A 19,524-nucleotide genomic window follows, 5' to 3' on the forward strand; every position below is an offset into this window, starting at 1 on the left:
GGGAGAAATAAAATTACATTTTTATGTATTATTGTATTATTATTATAAATGTTATAATTTATTTAAGTTAAAATTATATTAGGTATGTGTATGTTGTAGATTGTAGATAGTAGATTTTACTTGAAAGCCGCTATGAAACCTGTAAGAGGTGATTGTAAATTTTAACGAGCCACATGTATTACTAGGTATCGTAATATTTACTTTTTCGCACAAATTGCGTTCATATTATAAAAAGATTACTACTTATTTATTGTAGAAAAATAATAACAGCTATCTGATACATTGATCGAAATCAGTGAGTAATGGTCTTACGTTCAACCATCGGTTAAGGTCGTAAATAATTATAGTTTTATTGTTCATAAAGCTGGATTTTTCGATATTATCTTTGGTCTTGAAGATTTCCACAGATTTCTTACCAAAGCTTGTCGTGCAGTTTTATCGTGGTCAAATGCGATCGTAAACACTCTTAATTGGGTTTGACTTTATTGTTTTTTTTTTTTTTTTTTTGGGGGGGGGGGACTATCAAAACGTATAATATAGTGATAAACTATATAAACTATACGTCTATATTATTATTGTATGACACTTATAGCAAATATTTTTTCCTTTACTATTTTTTTCGCTTTATTCATTGAACAATAATTTTATGTTATTCTTAACAATATATAAATAATGTTTATATTTTTCAAAGGATTAATTAATCCAGAAAAAAGTATAATCGAGTTTATTATTTTTTTGGCAGGAAGAGAAAATTATGAATTACAAAAGATTAAATACTTAATGTAATATTATAAACTCTTATGATAATTTTTTTGTGTATAAAATTAAATCGAAAATAATGTGTAAAATATATTGAAATGATAGAAGGTAATAAAAAATCTAAAACTGAAATTGTATAATCCTCGTATGAACTCTGTAATATTGAAGTATAGATTAATTAATAAAACAGTAATAAAAAATGAACCTTTATTAAAAAAAAACATAATGAAAACGGTATCGTACACTCTCGGATTGATTTAATTTCGGATTTAACAGAGCTTACTAAATGACGGGGAAAAAATATTATTCGGATGTAAATTTTATTAGCTGGTAAAATCAATAATGATTATAATATGTTTCTTATAAGGAGGTGAACCAATTTAATATATACTTCATATCTGAATGTATGAGATGTTCTTGGAACGTATAAAAACCTTGCAAACAGAAGTATATGGCAATAAAATGTGATATATTATATTATTTTTATATATATATATATATATATATATATATATAAACAAGTATTATTATTTCATATCAGCGCAAACGGTGCGTTTTCAAACATTTACGACCTTTCGAAAATAGGTATAACCTTTCGAACAGTTGATCTTTCAAAATATACTCGATGTGTTTCAACTTACGGCATTCAAACTTATGATTTTCGAACCCACGACCCTTTTCACATACTACCAGGGTAGTACCAAATGCGCCAGTAAAATAATAAATAAATAATGTGTTCATAGTATTTTCTGGAAACTTTTAGCGGTATTTGAAATAGGAATACAAGTATAATATAATAAGTATATGATATTAGTAAATCATTAAAATCCAAAGTTCTAATATAACGTGAAAATATGTTTTCGGGTTGATTTCAATTTTTCTCCAGGTAATTTGTCAACTTGTCTCTGGAGACGAACTTTGGCCTTGAGCTTTAGGTTAAAATTTTTATAATACCCATAATAATATGCCAGTATTCCATCAAACCTTGGCACAACAACGACACACAATGACAGGCCTTTGATCACAATTCATTCGGCATCCATGGTATGCCGGATTGAGTAAACACTTGGCTGCTGCCAATACATTTTGTCTTCCAGCTCAATTGTAGCACTATCTAGCATTGTAGCCAGTACTGTTGTACCAGAAGGCTCAGTCAGTTGTCGTATAGCCAATACTGGTGCAGTATTTATAGCGCTCGTCGTGAGGTTATTAGTTTTAGCGTAAGTCGTACATTTTCGATAATCCATTTAATTATATGGTATAAATTAAAAATGAATTGTGTATAACAGAGTAATAGAGCATTGAAAGCTTAAAATAAATATGAATTAAATGATCCTCTTACTATACATTTATTAGATTTTCTAAGCTCATTATTATAATACTACGCACTGTATAAATATTGTTATAATTTTTTAATGCTCCATATATAATACTGACTGGACAAAATAATGATCATTACAAGTCGTGTAAATTTTACTTGCATGGATTTGTATGGTTTAAATTTAAATTTTAACAAATAAGAATACATTTATATGCATAACAAAATGTATGAGTTATAATGTTAATATATAAAATGTATATTATAAAATTTGATATAATTTTCAATTAAGGTAGACTTATGTTATATATAATATTGTAAAAAGGTTAATTTACAGATTAATAGATATGTAGATAATATTAGATAATCACAAAAAGCACAGGGCCCTAGTGTAGAACTCCGTAGTAAGATAGTTATACATATTTTTACATATTGATATTATATATATTATATTTGCTTTCCATTAATTTTTGTTTTTTTTTGATTAAATTAATATTAATATTATTATTATACATATAATATATATTTATATAATCAGTTCATGGCATCACTATATTTTTAATCTTTTTTCGGAATTGTCTGTGAGGAATAGTTAATGATAAAGATATTTATGCATAACCACAATTAATTCAATTGTAGTTGTATAGGTAAGTTTAGTTACAATTCATCAAACTTTTATGATTCTATTTAAACAATCCCAAACTAATAAAACAGTAAAAATAATAATATTTAAAACAAATTATTTATTTTAAGAACTAAAATATTTTGTTTTAAAACTTTTAATGAGAATATCTTCAAAAAGTTTGTTTTTATTATATAGATAGGTATTCTAAACGTTTTATGTTTGATATAAGTTCATAAATTCAACCAAGTTTGACTTGACAGCGGACCTTTTCTCACTCTCAAACCTTTGACTATTATAGGAAAATAGCGATGTTTTATATTTTATCGATAGGCACTGTAGAATGTGAAAAATAGTGTTACGAACGTCAGAAAACGTTTTTTTTTAAATCAATTTATCAGTGTAGCTAAAAAATAACATTATATTACTATAGTATTTAATGGAACAATAAATGTCGAAAATAAAGAGAAAATAAATCCACTCTAACGTGTTTCAGTATTTTCTACATGACGGGTAAAACAGATCTTTAAAGTACGGAGATGTTATTCATTTTCCCTCGACAGTTAATTCTCAGTTAATATGTACCTACTATACGAACGGCGTGTGGTACACAAATACGTGAAAGTGAATTTAACGTACACGAATCGGACAAGAAGTATACATTTTAAATTCTGAACTTTTTTTTAAAATTTAAAACAAACGACTTCCGAGAACCAAAAACATAGTACTTATCTGAGAAGTTCTCATTTGCAGCGCTTCACCGTTTCTTCCATATAATATTCTAAACTATGTGTCTATATATGAAATATTATGTATATTATTTTTAAGTGTGTTTTTGTGTTTCGGAACTGATGTACGTATATTAGGTACACCGTACATGGTACATATGAAAATATGACATTCCAGGCGAGTGGTATTTGGATCGTTGATAAAAATAGTCAATTATATAACATTATTCATTGCTATCAACAAATGAAGAGATTTTGTTCTTTAAAATTTGACGCAGCCGGAGTAGTTACAGCCAAGCTGGAACGAACTGCTTCAAAGTAACAACCTTCTATTAATACAACTATATTGCTTCACGTAAAAAAAAAAACCAAATCATGAATTATTTAGTTTTGATCTCAACGTGCCAATTATTATACGAATGCCGGAATGCCATAGGACCTATATGTATATAGGTATATATTACTTTTGTTCGGTGTTTTTTTTTTTTTTTTGGAAGAATTCACCATTTTTTGTTATGTATACTGCGTCGTTCTGAAATTCAAGAAGGTTAGCTTTGGAGATTATACACTCTCAACTCTCTCCTTCCTCATAATTATCATTAAAAAAATACTCTTATTGTTTACTAGTAAATTTATATGTAAAAGGAATAATTAAGATAGTTAAAGTAAAATGTGATTGCAGTAGTCCTCTCAGTTATTATATGTGGAATTCTTACATAAATGTGGTTAACTTTAATATACTTAAATGTGAAAATGTCACAATTTTAACTATGGCTGTTTACACTCAAATTATTTTGGTAGTTAACCTATTCTGTATAAAATAAAAGAACTAAAATGTGGTGATTTTTAATTGAAACTTCTGCTGTTATTATATCTATATGAAATATTAATATTAAATTAAGTTAAATATTTTATATTAAATGGATAAATTTACAATATATATATATATATAAGTAATAACATTAATATTACTATTTACTATACACAAAATTGGGCTCTATTTCTGTGAAAATTAGATAACACAAATTAAAAACTATTTTAAAAGCTGTATGTTACGTTTGTAACCCATTTTCATTTAACACATCTCATGTTATCAGAATTCACAGGTAAATCAAAAATAATGAATTTGGAGTTGCACAGATGGTATAATGAGGAATAATTAAGGTGTGTGATATAGATAAATGTCTACGATGCACCCTCGTGTTGAAAGTAATATGTATAATATATGCTATATATATAGATGTGTTGTAATGTGCATTTACGTGCCAATGCGTGATAACAATGATTACGTGGTGGAAATGTTAATTGCGTTTTACCACCTTGAATTGTGGCCGCAGCTCGGGAAATCAATTTTCAGCTGCTGCGTGATCCTTGAGAGACTCACATAACTATAATTTGTTTATCGTACACACAGCCCTAAGCAGGGCTTGAAACCGGTATTTGATATCGTTTTTGAATACCGTTTAAAACCGTTAAAAAACGAAATCGATATCAAAACCGAAATCAAAAACAAAAAAAATCAATAACGGTATTCAAAACCGAAATCGAAATCCTAATAACTAAATACCGATATTCAAAACCGAAAACGAAATTGAAAAAAAAAATACCGATATTCGAGAGCAAAAACGAAATCGGAAAAAATAAATACCGATATTTGAAAGCAAAAACGAAATCGGAAAAAATAAATACCGATATTTGAATCCAAAAACGAAAACGGAAAAAATAAATACCGTTATCCAAAACGGAAAACAATTTAAAATGAACATATCACATTTAAACTTAAATAGCTAAGCTGTTATAATTACGGTCAACTGAGGAGTGTTGGGTCGTCCGAAGGAAATAAAGTATAAATATAGGAGTCGTGAGATGCGGGTAATTAGATTGCAAATTCACTCTAAAGTCTAGACTATAATAATATTTATATATAGGTAATACTCTATAAACAGTATTATATTCTATTCATTATAAGGAATAAGTAATAACCACGAATTAAGATATATATCTTAATTCGTGGTAATAACTAATAACTTATATGACGTAATAGTATGTAAATGTAAAATGTTGTAACGTATGCCTAATTAAATTGTATATATAACTATAACTGTTTAGGTATAACTTTGATGTAAGTACTTTGGTAATTTATTTTATAAATAAACAGGATGTAAAATAGGTTAGATCATATTTTATGGTGACAGGTGTATAATTTATAAATTTTTAATAATATTATCTCGGAATTAAAAATAAATCATAGTCTTATCACACCAGCACCTATTTTTCTTAAAAATTGTACTACACTGTAAATTGAGTCCAATCCCATGTACCAATGGTACTCCATTTATGGAAATTTGACCATTGTAATGAGAATATATACATTATATTCCCTGTATAATTTTTCAGTAGTTACAAGTTACTAGTAAAATATTTTATTTTACTTTTCAAATTGCTGTGTTGTTATGTAAGATGTAACTTATATTTTACTAGTAGTTAGTACACATCTCAGATTCATGTGCACACTTCAAATTTAGGACTGCACGCTTTGTGTCACCATTATTTAAGGATGTTATTTGTGTCCAAATGGACACATAGTAAAGTCCAATGGACGCCCATTAGAGTAAGATTTTTCTGACTGTCCACTATAGAATTATAGTATTAACTATTAATATAATTTAGTGTTGAAGTTTTAGTGGCCACCTCATTAAATGAAGAAGTCTCTTTGGGTGTGTGTTGCTCCCCCGCTAACCGCATTACCGCAAGGTGAAATAGTTTAATATTTTCAACCAGTGGGGACCACGGGAATCGAAAATGAACCCAAAATCGAAAAAAAAAATACCGTTATCCAAAACCGAAAACGAAATCGGAAAAAATAAATACCGGTATTCGAAAACAAAAACGAAATCGGAAAAAATAAATACCGTTATCCAAAACCGAAAACGAAATCGGAAAAAATAAATACCGGTATTCGAAAACAAAAACGAAATTGGAAAAAATAAATACCGTTATCCAAAACCGAAATCAAAATCGGAAAAAATATATACCGTTGTCCAAAACCGAAATCGAAATCGGAAAAAATATATACCGTTATCCGAAACCGAAATCGAAATCGGAAAATTTTTTTTCGGTTTCAAGCCCTGGCCCTAAGTACTGTAGCACTAGCCCTACAGTGGTGTCATAAATGATATAATTTATCGCAGGGATATTATAAAAAACTATGGTTCTATACTTAGTGAATCTAAATTTATTTCCTCAATATCTGTAAAATATTCTAGATAATATATATAAGAGTTATTTTAATAAACTTTTACTGCATATTTTGAATATTAAGCTATGTTTTACAAAAAAGAGGCGTATTTTTTTCTTGTAAGTTCTTATAATTTTTAAATGTTATACCTTTTGACCCATTTTTTTAGATTCTGAGCGGAGCGATGAATGTATTTTATGTTAATTATTTCAAAGCTTTTTTTGGTTTTTTTTTTATGTTAAAACGCTTACCTATTTATATGTATTTTTTTAAACATTTTTAATGCAATAAGTCCCGAATACCTACCCTATGCGGCTATCGGTTATCGGTTATCCCGATCGCATAGTATTATTGTTTATTATAATTTTATAATTATTACGTGTTATCATGATATATATGTATACGTATACGTATACGACTAGTGATTGATAAGATTTACTCGTGGAAATAGTAAAAATACATAGTGTAGAAATCCACTGTTGCCACTAAAGTCTTCACGCAGTTCTAATTTCCCAAGTGGTAAAAAATTGTTGGGTAAAGATTTCTAGAGATATTGAATTTTTTTCTCGGGAAGTGCAGCTCTAGACAGTCAATCATTGATACATTGCCATAAAAACTATCGACAAGTGAATAAAAATCACGAGAAGAATTATTACTACGAATAATATACATCATATTATTATTATTCTGTGTCGATATCGCTTCCCATATTTTCTAGATCGACCAGCTTTTCATTTTTTGTCCGTTATTTTTTTTTGTTTTATATTCATCTCATTATATTCACAATTTTCCCGCTTTCTGTAATCTGACGCTCATATGCGAATAGTATCCCGGTATTAAAACTTATATACCTCGGTATTATACGATTAGTGATCATGTTTTTTAACCGATATTATTGATGACCATGCGGATGAGTCGTTTATATCGTAAAACACGATTGATGTCGCGTCTCCGCAGCATGGCGGTCGGATTACGTTTATTATAAAAATAATAATTGGATTTTCGTTTTACCAAATAATTGTATTATAACAATTAAAATAAAAATGTCATATATATATTATGTACATGTGATTACAGCTATGCACCTTATGACCATCCTTGATATCTCAGATTATATCGGTGCAGTCTCGCATGTGGTGAGAAAGGTAAGTGAGCAAAAAGACATAATAATATTGTACCGTATTTAAAAAAAAAATGTTTTACAACGTGGCATCTATGCAAAGTTTGTTACCTATGTGTATTCATAATAATTGTTTATTAAATTCTGAAAATGTATATTACACAAAATATATAGGCTTTACTCGTGGAAAATTCTTTTAGAACTGTCTTGTCTAGGTCTTTTTAACAACTTTAAAGTATAATACTATAATCGCATGGTAAAGAATTGTATACTGCTATACACTACTATTTATGCTGTACGGCTCGTTAGTGTACCTACGGCTACCAACGTTCTAAAAAATGTTTAGTATTTTTTTGAAAAATTTGTGATGAATAAAAACCATATTTAATGACAAAAAAATTATAATGTTTCATTGTTAAAATACCCCGTCCCTTAAAATGTTGCACTTATAAAGTCGTTTTGTACGAAACTCGTAAATACTGTTTTTCTACTAAAGTTGCTTATAAGCGTGGACTTAATAATATTCTATGATATATTTATATATTATGCATGGGTTAAATCACATGTCTTTGTACTCATGGTTTTTAAGGATTGTAGATAAATATTTATTATTTTTAATTATATATGGATACAACAAAATATAAACTGAAAACATTTTCACAAGTTTAAATAGGAAATTTGTGAAATACTTATATAATTACTATAAAAAATTAATTTTAGGATAGACGCTTACATAATGAATTTATCTGAATTTCTTAAATAAAACAATTTATTTATTGAATTTTGATCGTAACTTATAGTAAGTAAATAGAGTAATGAGCTAAATTTGGTGATTTCGCCAGCGCTTTTCAGAAAAAAAGCATTACCTACCAGAATCCGTTTAGTAAATGTTGTCAATATTTAAAACATTAAAATAATTTTACTATTGATACGATCGCAGGCACTTAATCGTATTTGAATTTTCACTAAACAATTACTTGTAATCAATGAATAAACCTCGGAATAAACATATTATAAATTTAATTTTAAATTCCATATTATTGATTCATAACTAAGAAAAATGGGGTTAGTGTCCTCCACCACTGTCCTTAAGTTACAAATATATTAATGTTAAACGAAATTTTAAATATACTCTTGGTTTCTCTCCGTCCCTGATGAAATTTCTAGCTACGCCCTTGGTACCTATGTATGGTAGGTCATTGCCTAAATCTGCTAGTATCTACTGTACCTACTACCTATATCTACTCAAGTTATAACAAGTCAATATGAATTGGTTTCATCAATCCATTTTTTAGCTATGAGGTCATTTTTAGGGGTTTCACGTAACATTGACGATACTTAAATGTAATGCACATAAGGTTATAGTATATGCGTATGATTGCACTCATACCATGCATTATAATAATATTATATTAATTGTATACCCAGAGAAAACGAACATTTTTCGCGAAACAATTGTTTCAAACAAGCGGTTTTCATTAGCATCTGGAAATATAGATAGCATAATATCAAATATACAAAATATACATCATACACATATATTATCTACATTATGAAAGTTTATTTATTATGATTGTGTTCACTGAATATACAGAGCATATATATGATGTAGTATTGAATCATAATGAAACGGACTCCGTTTCTACTTCAATAATATAAAATAATAATAATAATAATAATAATAATAATAATAATAATAATAATAATAATAATAATAATAATAATAGTAATAATAATAATAATAATAATAATAATAAAAATAATAATAATGAACTCCATGGGAACCGCATGTCGGTTGTGCGTTTTTTTCTAGTCTCTCGTGCCCCCGCGGGACTTTTTCCATTTTTTTTTATTTTGTTTCCGGATAACTCAATCCCGGATTGTGCAATGCATTTTTTGACGATAGAGAGTCTCTATTATATTATAAATATATTATAATAATATACATACATTATGATATTAATTTATTATTCTACTCGTTCTGTACATTATTAATATATAATTACCTTTTCACGACGATAACATCATTATTTTACAATATAAAAGAAAGAAGTTCTTTTTTTAAAGTAAATAATGTTCATTTTTTTTAAAAACTACCTGATATATATATATATATATATAGGATACGCTTTTGTATTGCCGATCATAACGTAACATTAATTATAGACATCATATAAATTATCTTCTAACACTTATCTGTACCTTCACAAAAATAAATATTACTTGATCTTCTATAAGGTTATTAACTACCGGACTAAATTCAATAAAAGTTATATAAGTAAACTCTCTGAGACTCTGGGTGGGAGCGTTTATAGTTTTGTTTTTAAAACTTATAGATTGTTATGGGGTAACTCATGAATTTTGTTTGAGTACTCGACGATCGAATGTTTTTTGTTTATTTATATCTACATAGTTGTATGTTATAACGGATAATAAAATAGTTATTATGGTTGGAAATTATTTTTTCTATTGCATCATGTTTTTTCATTTAGACTAATAAAGCTATTTTATATTTATGCATATTTATGCATGTAAACAGTTATTATAATATTTAACTAATTAAGTGTATGGTTGAAATTTATTACTAAAAAAAATACCATGATTTTGACAAAAAAAAATTGATAGATTGGTAATGCATAGATAGTCTGCTAATAATTAATATACGGATATTGTTAGTTAGGTTATAGTCTAAAGCAGGGGTTGGCAAGTAATTTCTACTAGAGTCCAGAAGATTAAAATAGTAAATAAATAAAGTCCAACGAAAACAATTTTTATCAAATCTTTATGTTTAATATAAAGATAAAAAAAATTAATATACATGTTGACTGTTTAGTTTTCTGCCTCCCACGGCCCAGATTTGGACTGCGGTCAGTCAATTGCCGACCATTGCCCAAGAGGGATTGTAACTCGTATGAGTATTAGAATAGAAACAACTAGTATCAACTATTGTCTTTAATATACAGGGTGATTTATTAAGCATGCTCATCCTATTTGTATGGTTAAATTATGCATTTATTAAAATTAAATTTTTTTAAATTTTTAAATACACTTGAAGACCATTTTTGTACCACTTAAGGATGATCCTGTGACAATACAAACTTCAGTTTTTCAAGTAAGAATCTCCATTTTTTAATTTTTCAATTAATCAATAAGCAGATTGTTTTTTGAGAATTTTGAATTACTAAATAAAAATTCAAGAAAATCATTTTTGAGTTGTGTAACTATGAGTTTAGATGATATAATACGTCTATATATAATGGTAATGGTGATTACTAATGAGTTAAATAAATAGGAAGCTTAGATGATTTGAAAAATTTAGCAATTACTATTGATTTATAAATATGAATAATTCGTATATAGATTATAGGTGCAATACGAATGTATGTCTATTATAGTCATCATGAAACTTTGGGGAGTTATTGAGTACACTTCCACGAAGGTTTCTGCAGGGATATTACATTTTGGCATATTTGAATCTAATCTGGGTTACACCAAAACACCTAGTTATTATTTACATAATGCTGTATTTTGTATTAATCGATAATTTTTTCTCGGGCAAAGACAGGTTATACAGCTATATCAAAAGCAATTGGCTGGCATGTTATACTCAATTTGTCGTAAATTGGATTAAGTAAAAACCACAAACTTGGTATGAATTTGAAACTTAAGAGTTAAAAATTATACACTTACGTACGCAGCTCATCGGGTCTGCAATCCATTGCAAATGGATTGCCTACCTGATAAATAATAATTTGCTGCTCGCATAAACACAGGTGAATCTCACGGACATTGCCGGGCGGGATGGATATAATAAAATATAATCGAACGTGGTCAGACTGACTCACTGACGTAGAGCCTAAACAACGATGGTTTGAGGCATGAGCCATGTAAATGTGCACTAAAAAAATATTTTCCAAAATTCGCATTTTGAAACAGTGCTTGAATAAGTATTTCATGATTCAACAATCAAGATAATATCTGATGAAAATATTTGAGTTTTGAAAATCATTACACTGAATATTAAATAGGGAATTGAAAAAATTGTGAATCATGTATAACTCTGTTCAAGTTAATAAACGTAGTACTGGTCGACCTCTTTGGGGTATGGAAATATTACACGACGTGTAAATAGATAATTGACGGAGTGGGATGATTAGCGAATGTCGCCTAACTGTGACTCGAAACGAAAACTGATCATTGTTAGCTACATTTCTTAGTTCGAACAGAGTAATGAATTGGCATTTTTAACGGGCAATGAAGTGCACGGGATCAGATAGAAGTGCAAATGTACTTCTTAAGTGTATATGGTTGAGGCTTATAGAATTAAAAAATACTCTAACGATATATTGACGTTTCGGTAATAGATCGAATCAGTTATTTTATAGAGTCGTTATGAATGATGTTAATATCATAACTGTATATTTGTTTATTTCTGTTTACATTGGGATAAGCGTACAAAAAAAAAAATTATACTTTATTACTATCCAATGTAGATGGATTACACACCTTGATTGTAGTTAACCCAGGGCAGAAAAGTTATAGATAATTATTTTTCATGGTCGATTTAATATATTATGTACACTACGTTATACATTGGTACCTACAATAGTAGTTCATTTAACCTTTTATTCTATAATATTTTTTTAGTTATATTACTATAAAATAATTCAATTGAAACATTATAAAAATGTTTACACGTAGGTGTCTACATGACTATAATATCTTAACGTATGCCTCTACCCTTACTCTATATTCGTATTTTACAAAACATTTTAATATCTTTATGGAAATCATTAAACCAATCGTAAAGCTTTACTCTCCTGGTCAAAAATGTGTATATTAAAAACTAACAACGTCGACGTTTGAAACTAATAATAAAATGCTATTACAATATTTGTGTGATGTTTCAGCGTCAATGTGCGTGTCTGTACCTAACATGGCATTTAAATTTTTTTTATGATAGTTAAATATGTGAAATGAGAATTTAAAGTTTAATTGAGCTTGGACACACACAAAGCGTAGTAAAACTGATTTTTACGGATACCATAATAATATATTAATATGTATAGTATAGGTATGCGTATGGTGTCACTATTATTACTATTAATGTCATTCTAATGCACTAATCGTGTTTCATTGCAAAAATAGGAATAATTATTAAACTTAAAATTAGTACAAATATATTATAATTAAATTTACTGACTATCGAGTCTGTTATCATAACTTTTAAGTTTTAAATGTCAAAATGTTAATTTTAAGTTGTAAAATAATTATTATTTTACAACACTAACCCTGATTTCTGAATGTATAATATATATATAGATGGCTAATGTATTTATATAATTTTAGATTCCAAGCTGAGAGATAATATTATACATATTGATGTGTATATCATCCAGTTTTGGGTCAAAATATAATTATATATAATAACTTTTATGTTGAATTGTGGCAAAAATTATTAAATAATTGGATAAAAATTACAAAAAATTACAAAAATTGTAATTCATTAAGGAAAGATAATATTGGGATTCGATATTTCCTTAAATACTTACATTTGATCCTAATTTTCGACTATTTATAGGGGTATGTGCAATTTTATATTTTTTATATTGATAAAATGTTTGCCTCTAAGCTGATAATGTAATAAAAGGTTTCTAATAAATGGTTGTCAAAACAGTTAAAAATTATCTCGAAACATGCTACTATTAATTATTAAGGTGATTATATTATTACAAGTATTAACGATCACATACAATTAAATTCTCGATAAACAAAAAAAAAATTTGAAATTATATACCTGAAATTTAAGCTATTTATACTAGGTACGTATTCATTCATATTATTATGCTATACGTTGGTATAGACTTATACGTTTATAACAATATTAATAAATGATATGTTATTGTTAAAATAATTATTAATAATGTAACATTTTATATGATATTTTTTGAAAACAATGAAAACCGACCACATTTAAAAACATTAACTGCTAATTTAATCATTAATATTAATATATACATTGAACATTATAAACATGACTTAGAAATTTAGAAATAGAGCCAGGTCTACCTAATCAGGCATATGTCGTAACTTACCATTATTTTTTGAATAAATGTACAATTATAGTGACCTACAACGGGCGAAAAGAAATAAAACTATACGTACGTGACACCCTTCCATCAATACCAGTTCCACTATGGCAGGTTGTCGCTAAAAAAAATAAAATGAATTGGAATTTTAATATTTTTAAATCTGGAAATCAACCTGTTAAAAAATATAGTAGGTTATGTTCGGCAGCAAAAAAACCATTAAGAATCCCGAAAATTATGGCCAAACTACATAAAATATATTAGCCATAGATTAAGAAGACCAAGTGTTTGAAAAACCGTATTACAAACATTAACCCAAAAGCCACACAAATACGATGAATGCTTTACCCTTTACAAAAGAAGCTACTATTACACGTCCGCATATTCTTAACAGCGTACATCATATTTGTTCTAACATATACGTCAGCGCAGACTGTAAATCTAACGTCAGAGGTTCACAATGGCATCGACTAGAATATTCGTCTAAACAATATTGTTCAGAACAATGGTACGCATGCCGATGTTGTTAAGAATCGAGGTTTTGCTCAGATAGACAAAAACCACCAAAATGATAAAATAACGTCAAAAATAATTAAATGCAATTTTTTATACGGATCAACAATAACTACTTCATAATATTCTATAAATAAGTCTTAATAAAATCGTTAAACACGAAATACAATCACCGGGGACTACTATTTTGGGCAAATTAAAACCAAGAATAATCTACAAAATAAGAATGAAATACCTAAAACCGATTTCAACAAGAATTTCCTTCTATATGCCTCCATTTTGATGTAGAAAATAGGCCAAACAAAACAAAGAAAAACAGTATAATATCCTTAACACCCGCAGTCGCCAGTCACGTTTTCTAATTTGATTTGTATGCACAGCTGCGTATTATTTAATAATATAATATAATAATAATATATTATATTATATAATATAAAACGAATCCCTTTCATAATCATAATATAATATTTTATTGATCTACAGAACTTAGTATATTCGTATTTTTAAGCAGATTTAGTTCATTTTTTTCCTTCGTAACACATTAGCATAAACAATAATGTTCTTATTTTTGTCAGTGAAATTCTCAATGGAAGCGGTACCAATAAATAAGTCTACTTCGTCCAACTATATTAGAATTCAGTTCACAATCATATGGGTTATTGTATGATTACAATGTATAAGTGATTAGAACATACATCTTAAAATGTTTCCATCTATATTTTCTGAAATCTGAGACCATAAATTAATTAATATAATTTAATTATTTTGTTGGATTTCATAATTGATTAAAGTAGCTAGGTATATTAAGTGCTAAAAGTACTTGTAGTAATTTATTAGTTTTAATATGTCATATTATGTACAATTTTTTTTTAACTGAAGTGTGACCAATATTATAATATTATATGTTATTTGATAAGATCTTAAAAGGTATAACTATAAGTTTTATATAAAAAGTTTACTGATTTTCAAATAAGTAAAAAGTAAAGTAAATTTTAACTTTGAATTTAACTTATCGAGTTAACAAAAGTTAGTTAACTTGCCCAGCCTTGATATTCTCACATAAACGTAGTGTATAGTCAATATAGCATAACTAAATAAATATTTTTACGGCACGTGCATAATGTTTAATATAATATAATAAGTTGCAGCTCAACAGCGCGCTTACTGTGTAAATAAGTATATTATATATTTATCACAATATTTACGAAACTTGCGATGATTAATAATATTTAAATGAATACCTGCACAGTTTTTGTACACATGATTTACGAGTTTACGACGCAAACAACCCTTCACTCCATCCTTGTATTCTTATACATAGTAAACATGAGTAGTTGTAATAATGTAATAATAACGTAAACTTACGACTTTTATTATTGTTTATAACGCGTTAAGTTACTAGCGAGGACATTATGTAAACACTACACATGGTTTAAAATTTAAAGTTCGTCCAATAATTTATCATCGATAATTCACTCCATTTTTCTAGTGCAGATTTTTTTTCGGTATTCGCCCACGTAATAGACTCTATAGTGGCACTGGTCTTTTTTTTTTTTTTAAATAATTATATTAAATAAATCTAAGTAATATAAGTTGTTGCCCATGAGCAAAATATAAGAGTTAAAAAATTCAAAGTTAATGTATATAAGTAAGCGAATTATAATAGAGTGTAGTTTAGTGTTTTTGTGGACACACATTAAATTATGATATTTCTTAATATAATAATATGCACATGCGTTTTGCGTATAATTATATTTCGTTTTGTTATGTTAACAAATTGCGTAATTCAACGGCATCACTGGAATGTGATTATCTTTGTATACGATAAACATATTATTAGAATAACGTCTGGTTAGTGTCATATCTTATAACGGGATAAAAATAATATTAACGACACTCCGCAATAATAAAATCATAACTAATTCAATTATTGAAACATCTGCCGACCGGATAAATAATATACCTAAATAATAATAATAAAAATGAGTAACGACTATTACAATCGAATGATATAAAAAATATAAAAAATTCTAATTTTAATGTATCATAACAGTCAACATACCACAGTTTAATTACAAAATGAAAAGATTAAAAATACGCGATAAAAATATTTGCAAACAACGGTGATATTATCGCAAGCGTATAATAGGATGGTTTACTTTTCGCAAAATAAAAATTATAATTAATTATTAATTTGAGAAATCTCAATATTTACATTGCTGCAATGACGTTAACCTTCCAAATCCTTTGTATTTATATAATATTATATAAATGTATATTGTATTTATAAAATGGCGATATGTACTCGGCAGTGACCGATCAATAAAGGCATATATATATTATATATTATACACTGTGTCGTTGTTTTCCTTCAGTTGTTGACTCTGGTGACGTGGATTTACGATCGGATTTCCTCCTGTGGACTTTGAAGAGAACTGAGCAAAATACCGCTGTGATTTATTTACACTTACAGTGTTGCTTTTAAGTATACTGCAATAATCACGAAAATGTTTTGAACGACCGTCGTAGAAAAGCCTGCAGCTTGATGACCAAAAAAGTATTATATAAAAGTTTATGACATAGACGTCATATTACCCACTGTTTTTGTGTCGTATTTATTGTTCGTGGCTGCGGAGTGGAAGGTGCCGCGTTCACACTAATACAAATGAACGAACCAAAATATTTAAAGATTTATGAACCGTAGAAGTAACGTATTAATTGGAAATATATGTTTATACAAATTAATATTAACCTAGTTGTATAACCAGACTTCGCCCAGATAAAAATAATAAATATAAAGTACAGTGCTATGACTGCTACGTATATATATATATATGTGTGTACTTCGGTTATGATGTAAGTACCTTAAGTCACTGGTAAATCGGAGTGAACTTCACTTCATGAACTAATTTGATATAATTTAGCAAACGCAAGTCGCTGATTGGATTTAGCATGGCATATATTTTAATGTGGTTCAAACTACTCTCTAAACTTTCCAGATATCTTTAAAAATAATCCCTGAGATTGTTGTAAAAATCAATCTAGTAGTTATTGAGTACATAAGTTTCAAACATACGAGTACATTCGGTTTAAAGCTATACCTATAGTTTCTTTAATCGATACAATTTGATGTATACATTTATCTCATCTGTCCGAGTAACTAATGGCAACCATTTATGTACAATAAAATCTCAAAATTCTTATTATGAGCACCCCTTTAAATTACGAATTTTTGAGTATCATTTTTTAATGCACCACTAAATGGCAGAACAGAGGTAAATGCCAATTTTAATTCTCCGGCTATATCATAGTTTAGGATTTATGTTGATCAGTCAGTCAAATCACGTTCAATTTCACATTATCAGCTAAATATTTATCACATTGTTGATATGATTTTGGATAGCTACTATACTGTCCTATTGTTAACAATAATCAAAATGTGGCTTAGTAAGGCACGGCCGTATGCGCTAAATCTGTGGTAACACACTGAGCGTACGTACCGGTCGCAGTTGCTAGCTCTCGGATGGGTGACCGCACCAGGAATTTTTAGCAACATATTCTTGCTACACATGCACGTGTTACCCAACCAACTCAAAAACCTACAAACAAAAATATACAAAATAACCCCCACACCCAATGAATGGCCTATCATGCAGCAGGTTCCCCCTAAAAAAAAAAATCAAACTACATAATAATATACACATATAGGTATAAGTAGAAATACTTAATACAAAATGTACAATTTTGAAAATGCACAAATGGGGGAGAAGTCGAGGAGCTGTCCCATCTATACCCACACGTATGTATATATTATATTGAAATAGTCAATAAACGATGGCGGTGCCGCGGAAGCAATGCGAAAGCAATTCCCGCGGCGTCGTCGGCGTAGGTTAAAAATGAAAAAAAAAAGATATAAGTAGAAGTACATATTTATTTATATTTTATACTTGCAAAAATCTCGAAATGTTTGTACAGCGTCACAGCATTAGTTTTAGTATACAATGTTCCGAACCGTTCGTCAATTTTTTCATACTTTCTCAGAAAGTTAAATATTTAAACAAGCGACAAGTACTGAGTTTACACTAAATGTTCTTGTGTTAAAAAAGAAAAAAAAAGGTGTCCGGAAGTAGAAACAATATTACATTAAAACCTTATAAATTACAAATATTAGGTAATAATAAAGCAAACAGATATTTATCATATATATACGAGTATGTTAGGTTACACATTTTATATACGTATATCATATATTAACCAGGGTTAAGTGAAGTCGATTAAGAGCTTCTGTCGTGCTCACCGGTATTTATGATTACTGCGATACCGTAATAAAAAAAAAAAAAATGGTAAGGTTTGATTATAAATATAATATAATATTGTGATATTAAATAATATATAAAACAGAATAGATATGAAAAGTTCCAACATATTATCGTTAGTGAGGACGGAGTGGTTTTTTTTCTCCCGGTAACGAACTATTTTTGATCAATTATTTATCACTGTATGTCGTGAAATTGTAAAATAAGAAAATTTAAACAAATTTGTATTATTACGTAATAATTATAAGCACTATATTATATTATTATATTTTACTCATTTGTAGACGTTATATTAGACAATAAACTCCACGAAAATTGTAACGTGTAATCAAATCTTTATTACTATTGTCTATTATACTACTATTTATTATTAGCTATAAATCATTTTTCGCAGATTGTAGGTATTATTGACGTTATTAAATCTTTTATGTTTCTAAATGTCCTCAGGGGAAGATGGCGTACAAAATTTCTAGACATAAAAATTATATCATCAATGCGGAAATTGATTTTACGGGAAATAACACTTAATAAATTGGCGTGATATATTGCTAAAACGTTCGTGTTTCAGGAGTTGGTTTTATTATGAGAGTTATCGTCAATGCGAAGATTTGCCAACAATTATATTAGTTGTTAATGTTTGATCGATTAAAAGAAAATTAAAAATTAATTGGTTTTTCACTTATAACTCTATCTATATATTGTATATTGTATTTAATTAAAAAATGTTAATATATAATTGAAATGGTAAACGAATAGTAGGAAATCGATCATCATAAATTGTTTGACTCCGACTATTCATAAGAATTCCCATCAAAGAAATG

General features: G+C 28.0%; 1 protein-coding gene across 1 annotated transcript in view; it reads left to right on the plus strand.

Moving 5' to 3' along the window:
• Positions 1-19,524, plus strand: part of LOC107167628 (neuropeptide Y receptor type 2-like) — a 218,234-nt gene that overhangs the window by 1,209 nt on the left and 197,501 nt on the right. The window lies entirely within an intron of this gene.

This window comes from Diuraphis noxia, unplaced genomic scaffold, assembly GCF_037042655.1.
Source record: "Diuraphis noxia isolate RWA-SAM2 unplaced genomic scaffold, SU_Dnox_SAM2 contig0003, whole genome shotgun sequence".
Lineage (NCBI taxonomy): Eukaryota > Metazoa > Arthropoda > Insecta > Hemiptera > Aphididae > Diuraphis > Diuraphis noxia.